The sequence below is a fragment of the Pinus tabuliformis genome, chromosome J (assembly GCF_031772625.1).
Source record: "Pinus tabuliformis cultivar Carrire ecotype Pingquan chromosome J, CPIR1, whole genome shotgun sequence".
In the NCBI taxonomy this organism is placed as follows: Eukaryota; Viridiplantae; Streptophyta; class Pinopsida; order Pinales; family Pinaceae; genus Pinus; species Pinus tabuliformis.
The window spans coordinates 388,646,031-388,661,709 of record NC_142295.1 but is presented as its reverse complement, the minus strand read 5'-3'; the positions used below and the strand labels follow the sequence as shown (position 1 = coordinate 388,661,709).

General features: G+C 39.3%; 1 pseudogene; it reads left to right on the top strand.

Annotated features, from left to right (window-relative positions):
• Positions 1 to 572: 572 nt before the first annotated feature.
• The window catches only part of LOC149227410 (uncharacterized), a 141,403-nt pseudogene continuing 126,296 nt past the window's right edge, over positions 573 to 15,679 (top strand).

Genomic DNA, 15,679 nt, shown 5'->3' with positions numbered 1-15,679 from the left:
TTCTCTGGGCTTATAGGAACATGTGCAAAAGCCTAATCGCGCAAGCACCATCAAGGTTGGAATATGAAGAAACCAAAATAAACCCGATAGTCCTTGAGGAACTTAGACCACGCCTGACAACACCGATAGATACGATGGTTCGTGGAACCATGGAAGCAGAAATCCAACAGGGAAATCTTAGACTCCATGAACTTGAAAAAGAAAGGGTACGGTTAAGGAAGAACAATGGTCTAGTGGATGTGAAAGTCAAGAAGATGGAGAATGAAATAAAGGAAGTTTTTCTTGGCAAAAAGACCAGAATGGAAAGGCCAGATAGGTACGATTGTGATGACAGGTTTAAGGCCTATTACCACGAATTGATCAGTCTAATGCCTTGGCTTGGGCCGCACATTGCTAAGCATAGTGACCAGGGTAATGCGTTGCAAATGGTAAAGTGCGCGTTGACGACCGTAACAATGAAAGGTGGGGATTATCCTAGAGACATGATGAACAATAGGATGGAACTTTTCACGGGTGGTGCGACCACCTGACTAGCTGAGGAAAGGACAGTCTTAGCACGCCAGGCATTTGAAATGGAGCACAAGACTATAAACTATTCTGTCCAGAGGCTGCGTGATGTTGGAGTTACGCACAGAAGCAAAGAGTCACAAGGTCTGCGACCATGCACGGGGGCTGCACTACCGTGTGGGTTGAACAGAAAGTGATTATTGAAGTCACTATTCATGATGGCATGCTCGACTTGAGGCCAAATGGAGCGAGCGATAGGCATTTAAGACGCAATTTATGGGCAAGATTTGGGAAAATTTGTCGCCAAGGGAACATTAATGAACTGGATTTGGGGGGAATGGTAGAGTTCAAATTCAAAAAGCCTATAAAATACAAAGGGTTGCCCAAAAAACAACACTTGGTTATTTGCTAATTGAGCGATTTAGCAGAGCGCTGATTTTTGTGAGTTGAGTGTTGATTGAGCCTCTGAGTTCGCAAGTGCTGGATTTCTGGATGAATATGATGACAACAGCTGAGGACATTATGGAGATAACTGAAAAAACCATTGGAGAGGTCGCGCAAGCCCTAGGAATGGGAGATGCTCCGGAAGGAGCTGGGATTATAGCAGAGATCCTGAAATTACCGCTCATGCCCAAACCTAAGAAGGACAAACAAGTCATGGTCCTCGTACGTATGTCCCCGTGGAACCTACTGCACAGCAAGTTGTCAATGGAGGAGAAGGGGGAAGACATCACCATCGAAACCAATGAAGAAGAAGAAAACTTGGAGGACCTGCTCATTGCAGAGGACGAGGATGAACGTATGGAGGCGGACCATGAGTTTGCAAACTACCCCCTGAGAAAGTTGCCTGACTATGTCCCCCCGCAGAAAGGAAAAGCTATAGTACCCAAGGACTTTGATGAGACTAAAAGCTCGCCCCAGACCTCGCTCCTTCCAAACAACATTATCTTTGAGGGCACGCACCTGGGATGGGTGCCGAGCTTGAAGTTTGCAGATTGGGACCTCCCTAACCATGAGAAGTTCCCTCACCTTGCGACCTCGAACCTCATGAAGCCTAAGCAGAACACCACGATGGGGGTGACAGAATTAGAGCCACGAAAGTGGTTGCGTGGAGTGGAAAAGGCTGGGTTACTGAATCTACTTTGGGTGCCACACTTCCACCGTGCACCAATAACCATTTTCATCATCAGGCAGCTACTCTTCCTGGTGCATGATGGGTGTTTGTGGCTAGAGGAGCCCATCCCCATCACAACAGACTTGATTCATCAAGTTTCCTAGCTCCCGTGCAAAGGAGAGGACCCCACAGAGATATCGGAAGGAAAGAGAAGTGACTTGGCCATCGCGGAGGCCATGAAGAAAAAGTACAAGCTAGAAAAGAAGAAGAGGGGCTACACCATCTCCAGCATCAAGGACAAAGCAATACGCATGGCAACCCAAATCCTGGTAGGAATGGTTATGTGCAAGTGCTACGCAGATGAGGTACCTACATCAATGGTTGCACTCACCGAGTAGTGTGCAGAGGGGGTCCAGTTTAACTAGTCTGAGTTACTTTGCACAAAATTTTTAGAGAATTGCTGTGAAGCCTAGGAATAGGGCAAAATGTTTCACTATGAAAGGCTTCTGTTGTTCACAGTGTTCATGGTAGGGGAATTGTCAGAGGATAGTCAATTCCCCATAATTGATAGAGATTTACCAGAGGCTGTGAAGTATGCTTTGCTCTAGGCCACCAAGGATGCCACTAGGATCCGCGACAACAAAATATTCTAGGTGCTCATGTAGATGAACCTTAGAATGGGGATCAACAGTAAGCTGCAGTTGTCACCCACTGTCTATAATAGTCTTTAGGGTTTTGCAAAATTCAAAGTGGACATAGTTAACGTTTACATCAGAGCACACAAGGACCCGACTAAACAATGGAGGAAGCTACCCTTTGTAGCCACTGATGATGTCATCTTTAATGTCTTGGAGACATGGCCGGTGGAGTGGCACGCCCCAGACATCACGGAGATCAAGAGGTCATCAATGCAGAGGAAGAAAGAAGAGGCCAAGCTGCGCATCACACAATTGGTGGAAAAGAGAAGGGAGGCAATAGCAACAACAGAAGTACGGGTGGCACGAGACGTGACACAAAAAGAAATCGAGCAGGAAAAGACTACAACAGGAGCAGTAGCATAGGAGGCAACCGCGAAGGCGAGCAAGGGCCAAATGGCACAGGGGCAGGAAGCCAAGGAAGCAGAGACCAAAGAGGGAGGTGCGGACCCACAAACCATGTCAATGTAGCTAAAATGCTAGCACCCAAAAGAGCGGGCAGGGTCACGTAAGAATATCAAGGCTTCAAAATTGTCTATTGACCTGATCACCCTAATCGAGGGTGATCTACATGAAATCAGAGAGACAGTGCACGATGTCACCTCTGAGGCTCTCCAAGATTTCATGTAGGAGAACTAGATTGTGTTGGGGGCCCTCAAAGTGCAGCTGTAGGAATTATAGGTGTGCCCTCCTCAGGTTGGTACCCTCTCGACCAGCCTCACAGTCGGCTCAACAATAGTAGAACAGATGTTGTGTGCGCGAATCACAAACACCATAGTGCTGCTAGAAGGGGCACTAATAACGTCAAATGAGGCCAACAGGCCTTCAGCCAGTGCACTGAAAGGTCTCGGTATTAATCTAGTTGCACTCCTGCAAGAGACCCTATATTTGCAATAGGATGGGATGATTGCAGAGTTGCGAGCTAGGGAGAGTTGCGCACTACAAGTCCTCAATGAGCAGAAAATCAATATGGAAAAACTAAGCTTGCAACACGATGAAGTGGTGTCGTAGAATCAACAGCTAGTACAGGTGATAGATGACACTTGCCAAAGCATCTTAGAGCTGGCCATCCCAGCGGACATAACAGCAGAGGCATGCATCCACAAGTTAGCAACAAAGGTGTGTGAGGCGTGAGAGAAATGATAAAGGTTCAGCTGGAGCTAAACCTTTAGATCACTGAGCTATGATTAAAGGCACAGTTGTCCACCCTCCGGAGGTCAGAGAGCAGCGCGCTAGAACTATCATAGCGGTATTGGGTGAGACTGATGGCGTAGTGCGAGACTACACTAACATGTTGGAAGAATCACTTGAGGTCCTCACAAATCTATAGGAGGACCCCAACATCCAGTGCTTAGAGACGGAGGCACACAAACTCCAATAGCAGTATGACAATGTCCAAGGAACTACTTAGACGGTGGTCCTCACTCAAACGCTTGTGCAGATGCATTAGGCCAAGGCACTGAAAGAACAGGTGGATGTGGCACGACAAAAGGAAGCAGTCCTGAAAGCGTGCATTAAGCCTTGGCTCAAGGAGGCCTTCACTATCACGGCAGAAATCGAAGGCAAGCTCACACTCATGTAGGGGATAAACATATTTATGTAGAGAAGCACTCCTAACACAGAGGTATCAGAATAGTGTATGCAACATATCAAGCAAGAAGAAGCTCAGTGCGCTTCTGACCTCCGCACAATTTGAGAACATTTTGTGGTACTTCACACAAAGATCGTCGTGCTGACAGAGTGATCCGAGGGCGAGTCAGGATGTTTGTGTTGGGGGCCTGTTGGGCATGGAATCCCCCCGAGGCATTTTTTGGGGCTCAAAGCCCATGTTTTGACCGAATCTTGTTGTAAAGCTCCGCGAATTGCAGGCACGGGGCACGAAAGTATGATAGACTCATAGGGTTGTCCACCCTAGTTTTGTAATGTAATGTCAGCTCAATAGACCTACCCATGGTCCACGGACGATGGGATTGTATAAATAGGTGAGGCTCTAAGTGTAAAGAGGAGAGAATACAAAATAGATGAGAAGCATGAGAGGGCTAAGTGATTAAGTCATAGCGAAAAGTGTGACTGTGGGTCGTAGAGTAGGAGAAGGTTCTGCAGCTACGTGCGCAGAGGCCTAGTAGTTCGCAGTTGAGTGTGCATACCCATGTAGCTAAGTGCGCAGGGTGATTCGAGTCTATAACCATGGAAAGAATCAATAAAGAGAAGTTTTGTTATAATTTTGTGTATTTGTTCTTGGGTTAATACATGATTGATATAATTTGCAAATATATTGTTTATTTATTGTGCGCACATGTATGAATAGTTTATGTTATTAAGTATAACTTAAATCACTCAAGTAGGCAAAGATAATCAACTAACATTGTAATACAAGCAAGGTCTTTGGTAATAACGTAGAGCGTGATGCTCAGCCCCGGGGTAGGGCTGTGTGAAGGAGGTATCTCAGGCTGCAAGGAACAGGAAAGTGCGAAGAAACCTGTGCGTAGGATCAAACTACAGACTAGTTGAACTCATCGGACATCTCTAGGGTGTGGAAACCTGGTTCAAGCACCCTCCCATACTACTTCGGGTGAGACCTCATTCTGCACTTGGCGGACTATTGCCAAAAGAGCCAGTAGTACTGGGATTTGTTTGGCTAATTAACTTCGACCCTGGGTCACGCCCTAACAAGCCAACATAGCCTAGTTGTACATAAGAGTAATACAAAATATAGTCTAAGGTTGGGTTTAAACATCAACATTTCCCCCACACAAGTGTTTCAAAAAGTGACTTGAATCCTTCACTGAGGATTTTGTGGTGTTGTTACAAGTATAAACTTGATAAAATACATCTAATAAGAATTAATTTACAAAAAATAACTCCATGTCTTTGAACAACTAGTATGTTTTGTATTTTTCTTTAATTTCGTAGGAGTCAAGCCTAAGGGATTTATGTGATTTGGAGTTGTCGATGGAGAGCCTTGTGGTTTTGAGATATGAGCCTTCGACTTCAAATGCTTTGATTTTCCTTTTCTATTACATTAGAGGATTACCATGAAGGTATGAGATATGCATTGATGTTCATGATCATGAGATGAAGTTGTCAAAGAGAGTATTGAGCTTCCATTTTCATTAATATATTCTTCCTTCCTTTGAAGGATTTTCCAAATTTCATTAATATCCCATTGTCATCTCCCATGACACCTTGGGCAGTTCATTGAGACTTTGAATTTCCATCACTACCAAATGAAAATGGAAATATGGCTAGACTAAAGTAGACTAGGTAGAGCCAATGCCCACTTCTTGTAGCTGACCAATTGGAGAGAAGCACAAAAAGGATAAAATCATCTAGACACAGACAGACTCTAAGTTCGCTCAACAAACAAAAATTACATAAAAAGATAAAGAGATTATTTTCCTTAAAGGTTCCTCATCAAAATAAATTGGAGATACCAAGTATAACCACCGACCAGGGCATAAAAATAACCAAAATGACCATTAGATAAATGTCACTAAATGACCAATGTGAATGCCTTGGAACCTCGTAGTCGAAGAATGACATACCTTGTATTTAGTAAGAAAATAATAGAGCCATGACATGCACTAGTAGGGTGAGGGATTCAAATATTTTCTCCATTACCCTACATTCAAACTTGAATCTTACACACTTGAGTTCAAAATGATGAGACAAGGGAATGGATTGCACACATAATTAAATACCCTATTCTTTCCTTGAAAAAAATCCTTAAATCCGTTACAACATGACAAAGAGTATGCTTTTCCAAATAAATTGATTAGAACCATTCTTTATCAATCAAAACCTAGGGGAGTGGGAAGTATGAGACCTATCCATTTTTTCCCAAGTATCATTCTCCTAATCACATGGCTTGATTGGCTTGTAAATTTTCTTGGTAGTTAAGCTCTCTTAGAATAGGAGAAAACTCCTCAATAAAATAAATGAGAAGCTTCTTCATTTATTCTAGATATTCAGTGAGCTAGGGAATTGTCACTTGAAATATGTTGTTTGTTCATGAGCGCTTTATAAGAATTACTAAAGTCCCCACTTCCACTGTGGAACTTATGCAAAGGGAATCAATGAATCTAATTCTTTGAAGAAGATCATAATCCTTGGCTTGATTATTGGTGGTTATTCCTAGTCCCCAAGCATATTTATTTTCAGGATTTCCTCTAGGATCAAGAATGAATGATCCCCCTCACTCCTGCCCCTCGCAATTTGCACTTTCCAACCATAGTATTAATGCTATATGTGAGCCATATATATACATATGAAAGAGATGAATTTTACACTATAAAAATTGCTCTATAGAGTTAAAAAAGAGAGATACCAGATATACCTTGCAAAGGTATCTGAGAAATATTTGCATCTATCCTTCTAGGGATCTAGTGTAAAAGGGATTACGTTTTTCTTTTGTTTGTAGTGTAAAATTATGATCACTTTTGAGGTTTCTATAGTCTCTGTTAAGTTAGAATTTTATTAATGACTGTGTTATATCTATATTTTAGAGTGAAATATTTTAAGTGTTTGTTGACATTAGTACAATGCTCAGTTCAATGCATGTTGGATGAATCATTTTTTTTATTTCTCGGAATTGGAACTCTCTTGTTGTATGTAGTCAGAAATGTTGCAGGGTACTGTATAGTTGAATTATCTTTTGAAATTTATAGTTTCTTTTTGTAATGTTCTAGGTGGCTGAAATAATTAAAGAAGATTTGTGGAAAAATCCCCTAAAGTACTTCAACACTATGAGTATTCATATGAATAACTTTTAGGAGGATCATTTTACTAATACAGGTTCTCACAATATTCAAATAATTTTAGGAAGTTGATGAAGAGGATGGGGAAGATGAATATGATGATGAAGAAGATGAATCTAAATGAATACAATTTATTAATTGTATTTAATGAGATTCAATAATAATATTGGTGATTGGAAATCAATCAAAACAAACGATCTTAGGTATTGATGGAGGGAAAAAGGATGGACCTAAAAAATCCTCATACAATGTTAATTTTTTTTAATAGATACAGGTTCGTTGGATATCCAACAGACCGATATTTGTTGAATATTCGATGTAAATATTCATTGGATATCCAAGAAGTATTCCAAAAAACATACCCATCAGAGGTATGGCACCTCTGTCGAATAGCCTCATTAGATGTCAAATATTTGATGCAAATTTTCATCGGCTATTTGACGATTTTTTTTCAAATTCTCTAATGTCCTCTTTCATAAATTTGATGGAACTGTTCATCGAATATTTGACACACTTTTGAAAAACATTCATCAAATTTCCAATGATTATGTTTCGAAAATAATGATTCATTTTGACAAGGATATCTGACGAAGGGGTGTCTCATATCCAACAATAACATGTTCGTCGAATTATTCGACAAAATTACACTGATGAAACAAGGATCCATATTTTGTTGAAATGCCTACGTAATTTTGTCGAAAAACCAACAAACAACTGTTAAATTTTAGTGCATTACGAGGTAGTGTTCCCATTTCCATTTATGAATGGTTATTGGTTGTAGCAATCTAGTTGGGTGTCTATGTTCAATTTAAATTTCTAATATTCCAAGCACCTGACTATATAATGAACTACTTTCTTCATACCTAGCCAAAAGTATTGTTTTTTGACTATTGAGATTGTCTTTTGATATCTTGGGTTCCCAAAATAAGGCAAGCTATGTATCTCACTTAAAACTAAATTTCTCAGCCTATGGAAATTTAACGCATAAATCCTACCTTTTTACAAAAGAATTGTATATTTTCATATTTCATAATCCCTATACATTGGCTGCAAATTACCTTATAGTTTAGTTTTTATTTCCATGTATTGTTGATCTAAGTTTCTAGCCTCTTAAATTCTGGTTTTTAAATCAAATTTCCATACTCTTATGGTTGTAACATTCATGGTATGCACCTTTCTGATGAGTGCATCGTCCACTTTGTTTTCTTTGCCCTTTATGTGCTTAATTTCAAAGACATAATCAACCAAACATTCCATCCATATAATTTTTTTGGCATTTAAATTTTCTTGTATAAACAAATGCATCAACCCATTGTGATTATTCGATAATGCAATCCTCTTTCCCATGAGGTAGGGTCTCCACATTCTTAAGGAATGTATAATGGCTTCCAAATCCAAATCATGAGAGGCATATTTATTTTCATGCTCTTTTAGCTTCCTAGATTTATAATATATCACATGCCCATTTTGTAGGAGAACTCCTTCTAGTCCTTCTTTACATGCATTTGTGCATGCACAAAAGTCTTCATTTCATTTGGATCAATTATATTCAATATAGGTGAACTTGTCAACAATCTCTCTAAATGTTGAAAAAATTATTCACATTTATGGGACCATTCAAATTTAACACCTTTCTTTTGTAAGGAAGTAATATGATGGAATATTTTTTAGAACCCCTCAATAAATCTTCTAGAGTAGCATGCTCAACCCATGAAATATCTCAACTATTTCACGTTTTTGGGTTTTGTCCACTCTTTTTTTTCTTTAATATTTTCTATGTCTACCACTATCCATTCCTATGAAATGATATGACCCAAATAAACGATTTTTCAATAAAATCAACACTTACTCATCTTGGCATACAAATGATTCTCTTAAGTACTTGTAAAACCATCCTCAAGTGTTGTTCATGATCTTCTTCAAAATTAGAATAGACTAGGATGTCATCCAAGAATACAATAACAAACTTTCCCAAATAAATTCATAAAATGCTATTCATGAGGCACATGAAAACATCGAGTGAATTAGTTATGCCCAAATGGTACTACTACGAATTCATAATTCTGATATCAAGTTCAAAATGTTTTCTTACTAATGTATTCTTCCTTAATCCTTACCTATTGATACCCATATCTCAAGTCAATTTTGGAAAACTCGTTGACTTCCCTGGGTTAGTCAAACAAGTCATATATCCTTGGAAAGGGGTATTTATTCTTCATTGTGACTTTGTTCAACTACTCATAATCGATACATAGTATTAGTGTACCATCCTTCCTTTTAAGAAAGAGAATCAAGGAACCATAAGGTGACACACTTGGGTGTATATGCCCTTTGTTTAAGATTTCCTCTTTCTACATTTATAATTCTTTAAGTTTTGGTTTGCTCATCATATATGGTGTTTTGTACACTGGGGTGGCTCTAGGTACCAAGTCTATAGAAAAATCAATATCTCTTTTAGGTGGTAAACCTAGAATTTTGGAAAGAACATCTTCAAATTCTTGAAGTATTGGGTAGTATTCAAGGCTTGGTTCTTCATCCTGAACTATCTCCCCCATGTGGGCTACATAAATTTGACACCCTTTTCTAAAATTTCTCTTTAGTTGCATGACTAATATTTCCCTAATAAAAATAGTCCTTGGAATTCCCTATACTTGTCTTCGCTTCCCCTCTTCATCAAGGAAAGTGAATGTTTTATTATGAAAATCTACTAATGCATGATGTTTCACCAAATAGTCAATGAAAATTAAACAATAATATAATCCCAATGGTATTATAATTAAATATTCATTTGTATCTAACCCATTCATATTAATGGGACATTGTTTAATGGATAAATTCCTTCTATGGACATAAGCAATCTTCATAGACCTAGTGGCTTAGTCTAGAAACAACCAAGACAAAATTTCAATGCTTTCCTTAGAGATGTTTAAAATATGGAAGCAATACCTACTTGGAATCCAATGCAAGCTTCCTCCTTCTCCTTACTTGTTAGCTCCAGCTCCAAATCTAGTTTGTAAAAGTGGAACCTGCAAATTATCCAAAACAAGCTAGAGAAAAAAGATATACAAAATAACATATACAAAAAACTCTAAACAAGAAGTTAAGGATTCATGTTCTACATATGAATAAATAAGACATATTGTATGGGGGAAATAATGCACTTTTGTATTAATAATGGTAGGAAATTATTACAACCCTTGTAGACCTTGACCTTGTGAATCTGTCCCAACTATCTTGTCCTTCCTTAGCCACAATGGTAAGCCTTCACTCACACCTAAAGCACATGGATGGATTATGGAACTGTAGACACAAATGAGCAGCATAAGGGCATAGTCAAAGTCTCCAAAATTCAACCCAGACTCTATTGTGGGTGCTAGATTTATAGGGTAAATGAGGTGGTTTTCATGTCGAAGAGTCTTAGATGTGCTGTGGGATGTCAGAGCTCCAAGATTGATGTGAATGAATGAGCTCTGATGTGTCGAATAAATAAGTTTGGTCAAATGACGCGCATGCCACAAATCTAGGAAAAAGCGACACTTGGAGGGAAACTTTTAAAACAAATTTGCATGTAACCCCTAGATGCTAAAAATAGCTCCCTAAATCATGGGATGCCTTTTGCATGTTGTCTCTTTCTATTCAGGGAAGATCAAGTCATGCATGCATGCAAGTTAGGTTTCCTCTGTCCCGGGTGGAACCAGTCAACCGGAATGTCCATGCATGTCAGTGCTCAACTTCTTGGGAAAAATGCGCATTCCTGGCTGGGATTTGGGCTGACTACCTAGGAGGTTTGCGCAATTTCTGGGCAGAGCAACTAATTGCTGCCCAGATTTGCACAAATGTTAGGCAGAACAGCCTGTTGCTGGTAAAATTTGTGCAAATCTTGTTGGGAGGGTTGGCTGGCAGGATTGCACAATCTTAGAGCCTAGCAGGCTATCAAAGTGGATTGCGCAATTCCTGGAGGGAAGGATGGTTTCCCTCTAGAAATGCGCAATTATCAAGGGGAAGCTGCTCAGCTTATAGTTAGACCAAGTCTGGGTAAGTAGCTTGTGAGGGGAATGGATCAACTGTGATCGACAGGCTACCTTTGTGCGAGGAAAACAATGAAGCTTGAGTACTTGATGAAGCAAGACAAAGTGCTGGGTAAGGTTGTTAGGGAGGCTCCAAACCAAGCTAAGGAAAAATTTTGGAGGGTGGTTGTAGCCACTGCAACAGGACTCTATGATTTCTGTTAACTGGCCTAACAAGTCTCAAATTTGGAAACATCTATTACTTGTTGATATTGTGGAGGATACTCAGTGTTCATATTATATTTTACATCTTTCACATACTTCCATGTATACAAGGAGAGGAATGGGGCCATTGAGATCCTTTCTAAAGAGGTCCACCTCCTAGATCAGGATTTCTGATCAGTGACTGAGTTTCATGGATCTGAACAATTTCAATACCATCTGTGCCCCTATGGCAAGGGGCATCATATTTAATTTTCATATGCATATTTATATTCTATATTTTCTTCCTAGTAGCCTTTTTTTTTATGCAGACATTTATATTTTTCCCACATATTTTTATTTTTTACACTCATGACATAATGTTTGATCAGAACAAGAACATATTTCTTATCTACAAGATTAGTATATTGTGCATCTGTAGAATGTATTTTCCTTATTTATTAATGAGTATACAGGTTTCTTTCTTCAAAAAAAAAACATTTATGTTTTTTTCTTTTCTGAGGAAAAAATCGTAATGTTAATTAATAGATAAGAAAATTACATTTTGTATATGAAATATAATGCATTCAAAAAAGCTAAACAAATATCCAAAGAAAATCAAAATGTAGGCATGTAGAGAGCCCTTATCATGTCCATAATATATGTCTAACAACATAGATACATGTAACATATAAACAACAAATACAAACATATGCTCCTAGTCAATTGGGAATTTTATTTAAGAGAACAAAAAAGGAATTTTTGTAGCCAGTAAGGTTGTATATCCATATGTATGACCTCTATTAAAGGAATGTGATAATATTCATAGGTGTTTTCCTCTAGTTTCTCTTCCAAGTGAACAAAATATTTGTAGTGCCTACTTTAGATATTGTGTCTACACTGGAGTTTCTTTCCCTATAAATACGACAACATGAAGTCAAATCAAAAGAATTATCTAATTGTAAGATCTCTTCAAGGATTAGGTATAGTGTGTTATAGCTCCAAATCTCACTCTTGATATTTGTGATGCTGCATTTATGGCCTAGGGAAACCCCTCCTTCCAGAATTCGTCCAAAGACCTAAAAAATAGTGTTTTACTCCCTGTACGTGACATTTCCCTGAGCTAAATTCCTGTGAATGTAGGTCAGTGTATACCCAACCCGCGTATATGTCTTAAAACACTTAAAAAATTAAATCTCCTTAATTTCGGGCAGAGATCACGAGTTTTACCTGTTGATTACCTATTAGTGCTTGTGGCCCAAGTGTTCCCAATGAATTCCCAACTAAAAAACTAATTTGGGAGAAGTATAAAAAGGCTTCAATGAGAAGGCCTACAGGAGGAGAGAAGAGAGAGAATTATTCTGCTGAGATTATCACTGATGAAGTCTGAAGATCCCTGTGCTTCCAACACTTCCCCCACTACAGGAAACCCTTGTTTCCTTGAGTTATGATGTCATTTCACTAGTTGAGATATCCTTGTGTGAGTCATGGAAGGAGCCTTTTGAAGACTTGGGATTGGATGGACCCGGAGGACGGTTCCGCTTGGAGCCAGCAAGAGGAAGATTCAGGTGATATCATTCCTTGCTTTGTTTTAGTTATCTGCAATAAAGAAACATTTGTCTTGTTCCCGAAATCAATCTTCTTTATGCATATGATGTTATTTTTATGGTTTACATATGAATAATTGTTTTAATGTATATCTAACCATCTTTCAATAAGTTAGGAAGTTGATTTCTATATGATACTTTGCCTATATATTGCTATGCTTCTTTTAATTCGTTCTTTTGCAGGTTCAAGGATCAAGAGGAACTCCAAGAGGGTTTGGACCCTGCCTGGATCTACTCGAATGAAGGACCCCCAGGCACACCTCTCTTAGCATAGTTTGCTTATTTAAGTATAATGGCTGTGTGGAATGCTTGTTTTTTATTGTAGATAACCCCCGCTCTACTAGGGTGTTGACCCACTTATGTACATTTTGGATGTTTTATGATATATATATAGTTTTGACTCTTTGATGTTTTTTATTTTTATGATGATGAATGAATGAATCATCCTCGACGCTCCAGTAGTGAATGAGCATTTCAAGCAAGCGAGTATTTGCCTTCATATTTGGCATTTTGAAAATTTTTAGCAAACCGCATCCTCTTAAGGCATCCAATGCCTGTTTATTGTTCATAACCTCATCATCAACAGTGGCATGCTCCCTTTCCCTCTAGGTGATTAACATCTTGAGGTAAAAACAAGTTTGGACCGTTATTTTTCTATTTTGAAATTAAAACGGCGTATACGCAGGTTTGTTTTCTACACAGTTGCATCTAGGGCCTGCATATACGTAGGTTGCATATAGCCAACCTGCATATATGCCACGACAAATTTTTTTGACATAAATTCAACGGTGAAACTTTAATTAAAATTCTTAAAAACAATCACAAATTGATGCAAGACAAGTTTGGGGGTTACCTGGTGATTTTGGGAAGATTTGAATGGTCTGATTCGGCAAAAGGAAAGCTTGCTTCTTTTTCTCCATTCCTTGTGCCCTCAACTCAAATGGTAACAATGGTGAGTCAAAAAACTATTTTATAAGCTTTGAAAATGTCAAAATTTTTCAAAACTTGATTTTGTTTTGTCTCATGTATCTTTTAACTTGGGAGCTTGGAGTGTCGAGAATGGATTGTTTTTCAAGACATTTTGGACGCTTTTTCAACAGTTTTGAGTCAATTCCATGACCGCTAACCCGTCATGGAAAGTATCATTTTCTCACTGGCATATAGGTTAGGAAAGCCATTCTTTCGTTGCATTTTGCATAACTAGCCTCCATTCACCGATGTACTTGCCATAGGGTCGATCCCATCATGTCATCATTAGTAAACCAACTTCACTCGCCGATTTTTAAACTTTGGCATGATGGTAGAGCGATCCTTCTCATGGGCATCGTAGTTAGCATCTCACTAAAATTTGTTGCCCATGTTGCTTCATTTGAGTAGCCTCGAGAGTCCTCTTTAGTCCCGCCATGACTTATGCGTTGAAGACTCATTCCTCTTTGCTTCTTCGCTTCGTTCTGGCCGTATACCCTAGAGGTTCCTTCATGTTGAGTTGTACTAATGCATTTCATATTGACTCTTTGCACCTTTTGGCCTTTAGCCAACTTCACTTGGACTCGTGTTTAAGCCAAATTTTGACCATGATGTCTGCAAAATCAAACTTGCATCCCCTTGACTTCTGCAACTTGACACACAATGACCCGTGGAAAGAACACACCTTTGAGTGTCTTTGACGAGTTTTCGCCTCTCTATATTGAGCATAGGATTTTTCCAATCCCAGGAACTAGGTCATCTATTTCACTGACACTCGTTCTTTCCACTGTATTATAGAATTCTTTTATTCTTTTTCAAGCTTAATGAAAAAGACAAAAAAATTATATATTCCAAAAAGAGCGGGAACGGGACAATATTTTCATTTAATGTTGGCAGCTAGAGTCATGTCGCCCTTGAACAAAGCATTCAAACAATGTCTCCTCTGTTTGGGCGGGATCTAGTTTGGCTTAGGTATGCCTTAACCTTGTTATTGAGTCAGTTCTCCTGTGATTGGTTATCTCTTCCAATCATATGAAGAGTTCATCCAGGCCTCTTGCATGACGAGCTTATACAGAGTTATCATATGCTGCCACATAGTCATCATTTGCGTCGTGCTTTTGTTCACGGGAAGTAACCCTGAGTCGGCCTCTCTGTGGTGTCTCTTGACTCATTTTTTAGTCGACCATCCCTGGTTGTCAGTGTCTTGCCTATCATCACATGAGTTATATTGGTCCTTTACTCGTGCCGGTTTGAGAAGGTCTCCATTGACTTCTTGGTGGTGGGTCTTGTCCTTATCGATGGGGACATCTTGCTCTGAGGACAGGCCTAGAGCCACACCCTGGCCCTATTTTCATTATCGCTAGGTCACCTTGTGCTCAACATCTATCAGTATCATGGGTCTTTGACTGAGTGGTTTCCCTTGTGTTCAACGTCAGCGTACATTATCACACATTGGGATTCGTTCAGTACCTTGGTTTCCATTTGACCCTATTGGTGGATACCTTGCCTTTGTGTCACCTTTCATCATTGGTTGGTTTAGAGGGTTTCTGTCGTGCGCTAGCTACATCTTTTGTACGCTGGAAACGTGCTTTGGTTAGGTTACTACATATTTTTTCGTCTGATTCCTTCCACATTATTGGCCTATGGGTTACACTTGTGCTAGATTGATGAAGGATGCCTTAATGCCTTCCTTATAGCGGATCTTTTCCCATAGACTACGACTCAATGCTTTGGGGCAAAGGTCTAGAGTCCATTTGGCAGTACCTTGGGGTTTGCAGTCATTAGTGGCAAATCCTTCACTATCGACAATGGGAAACCATCATTG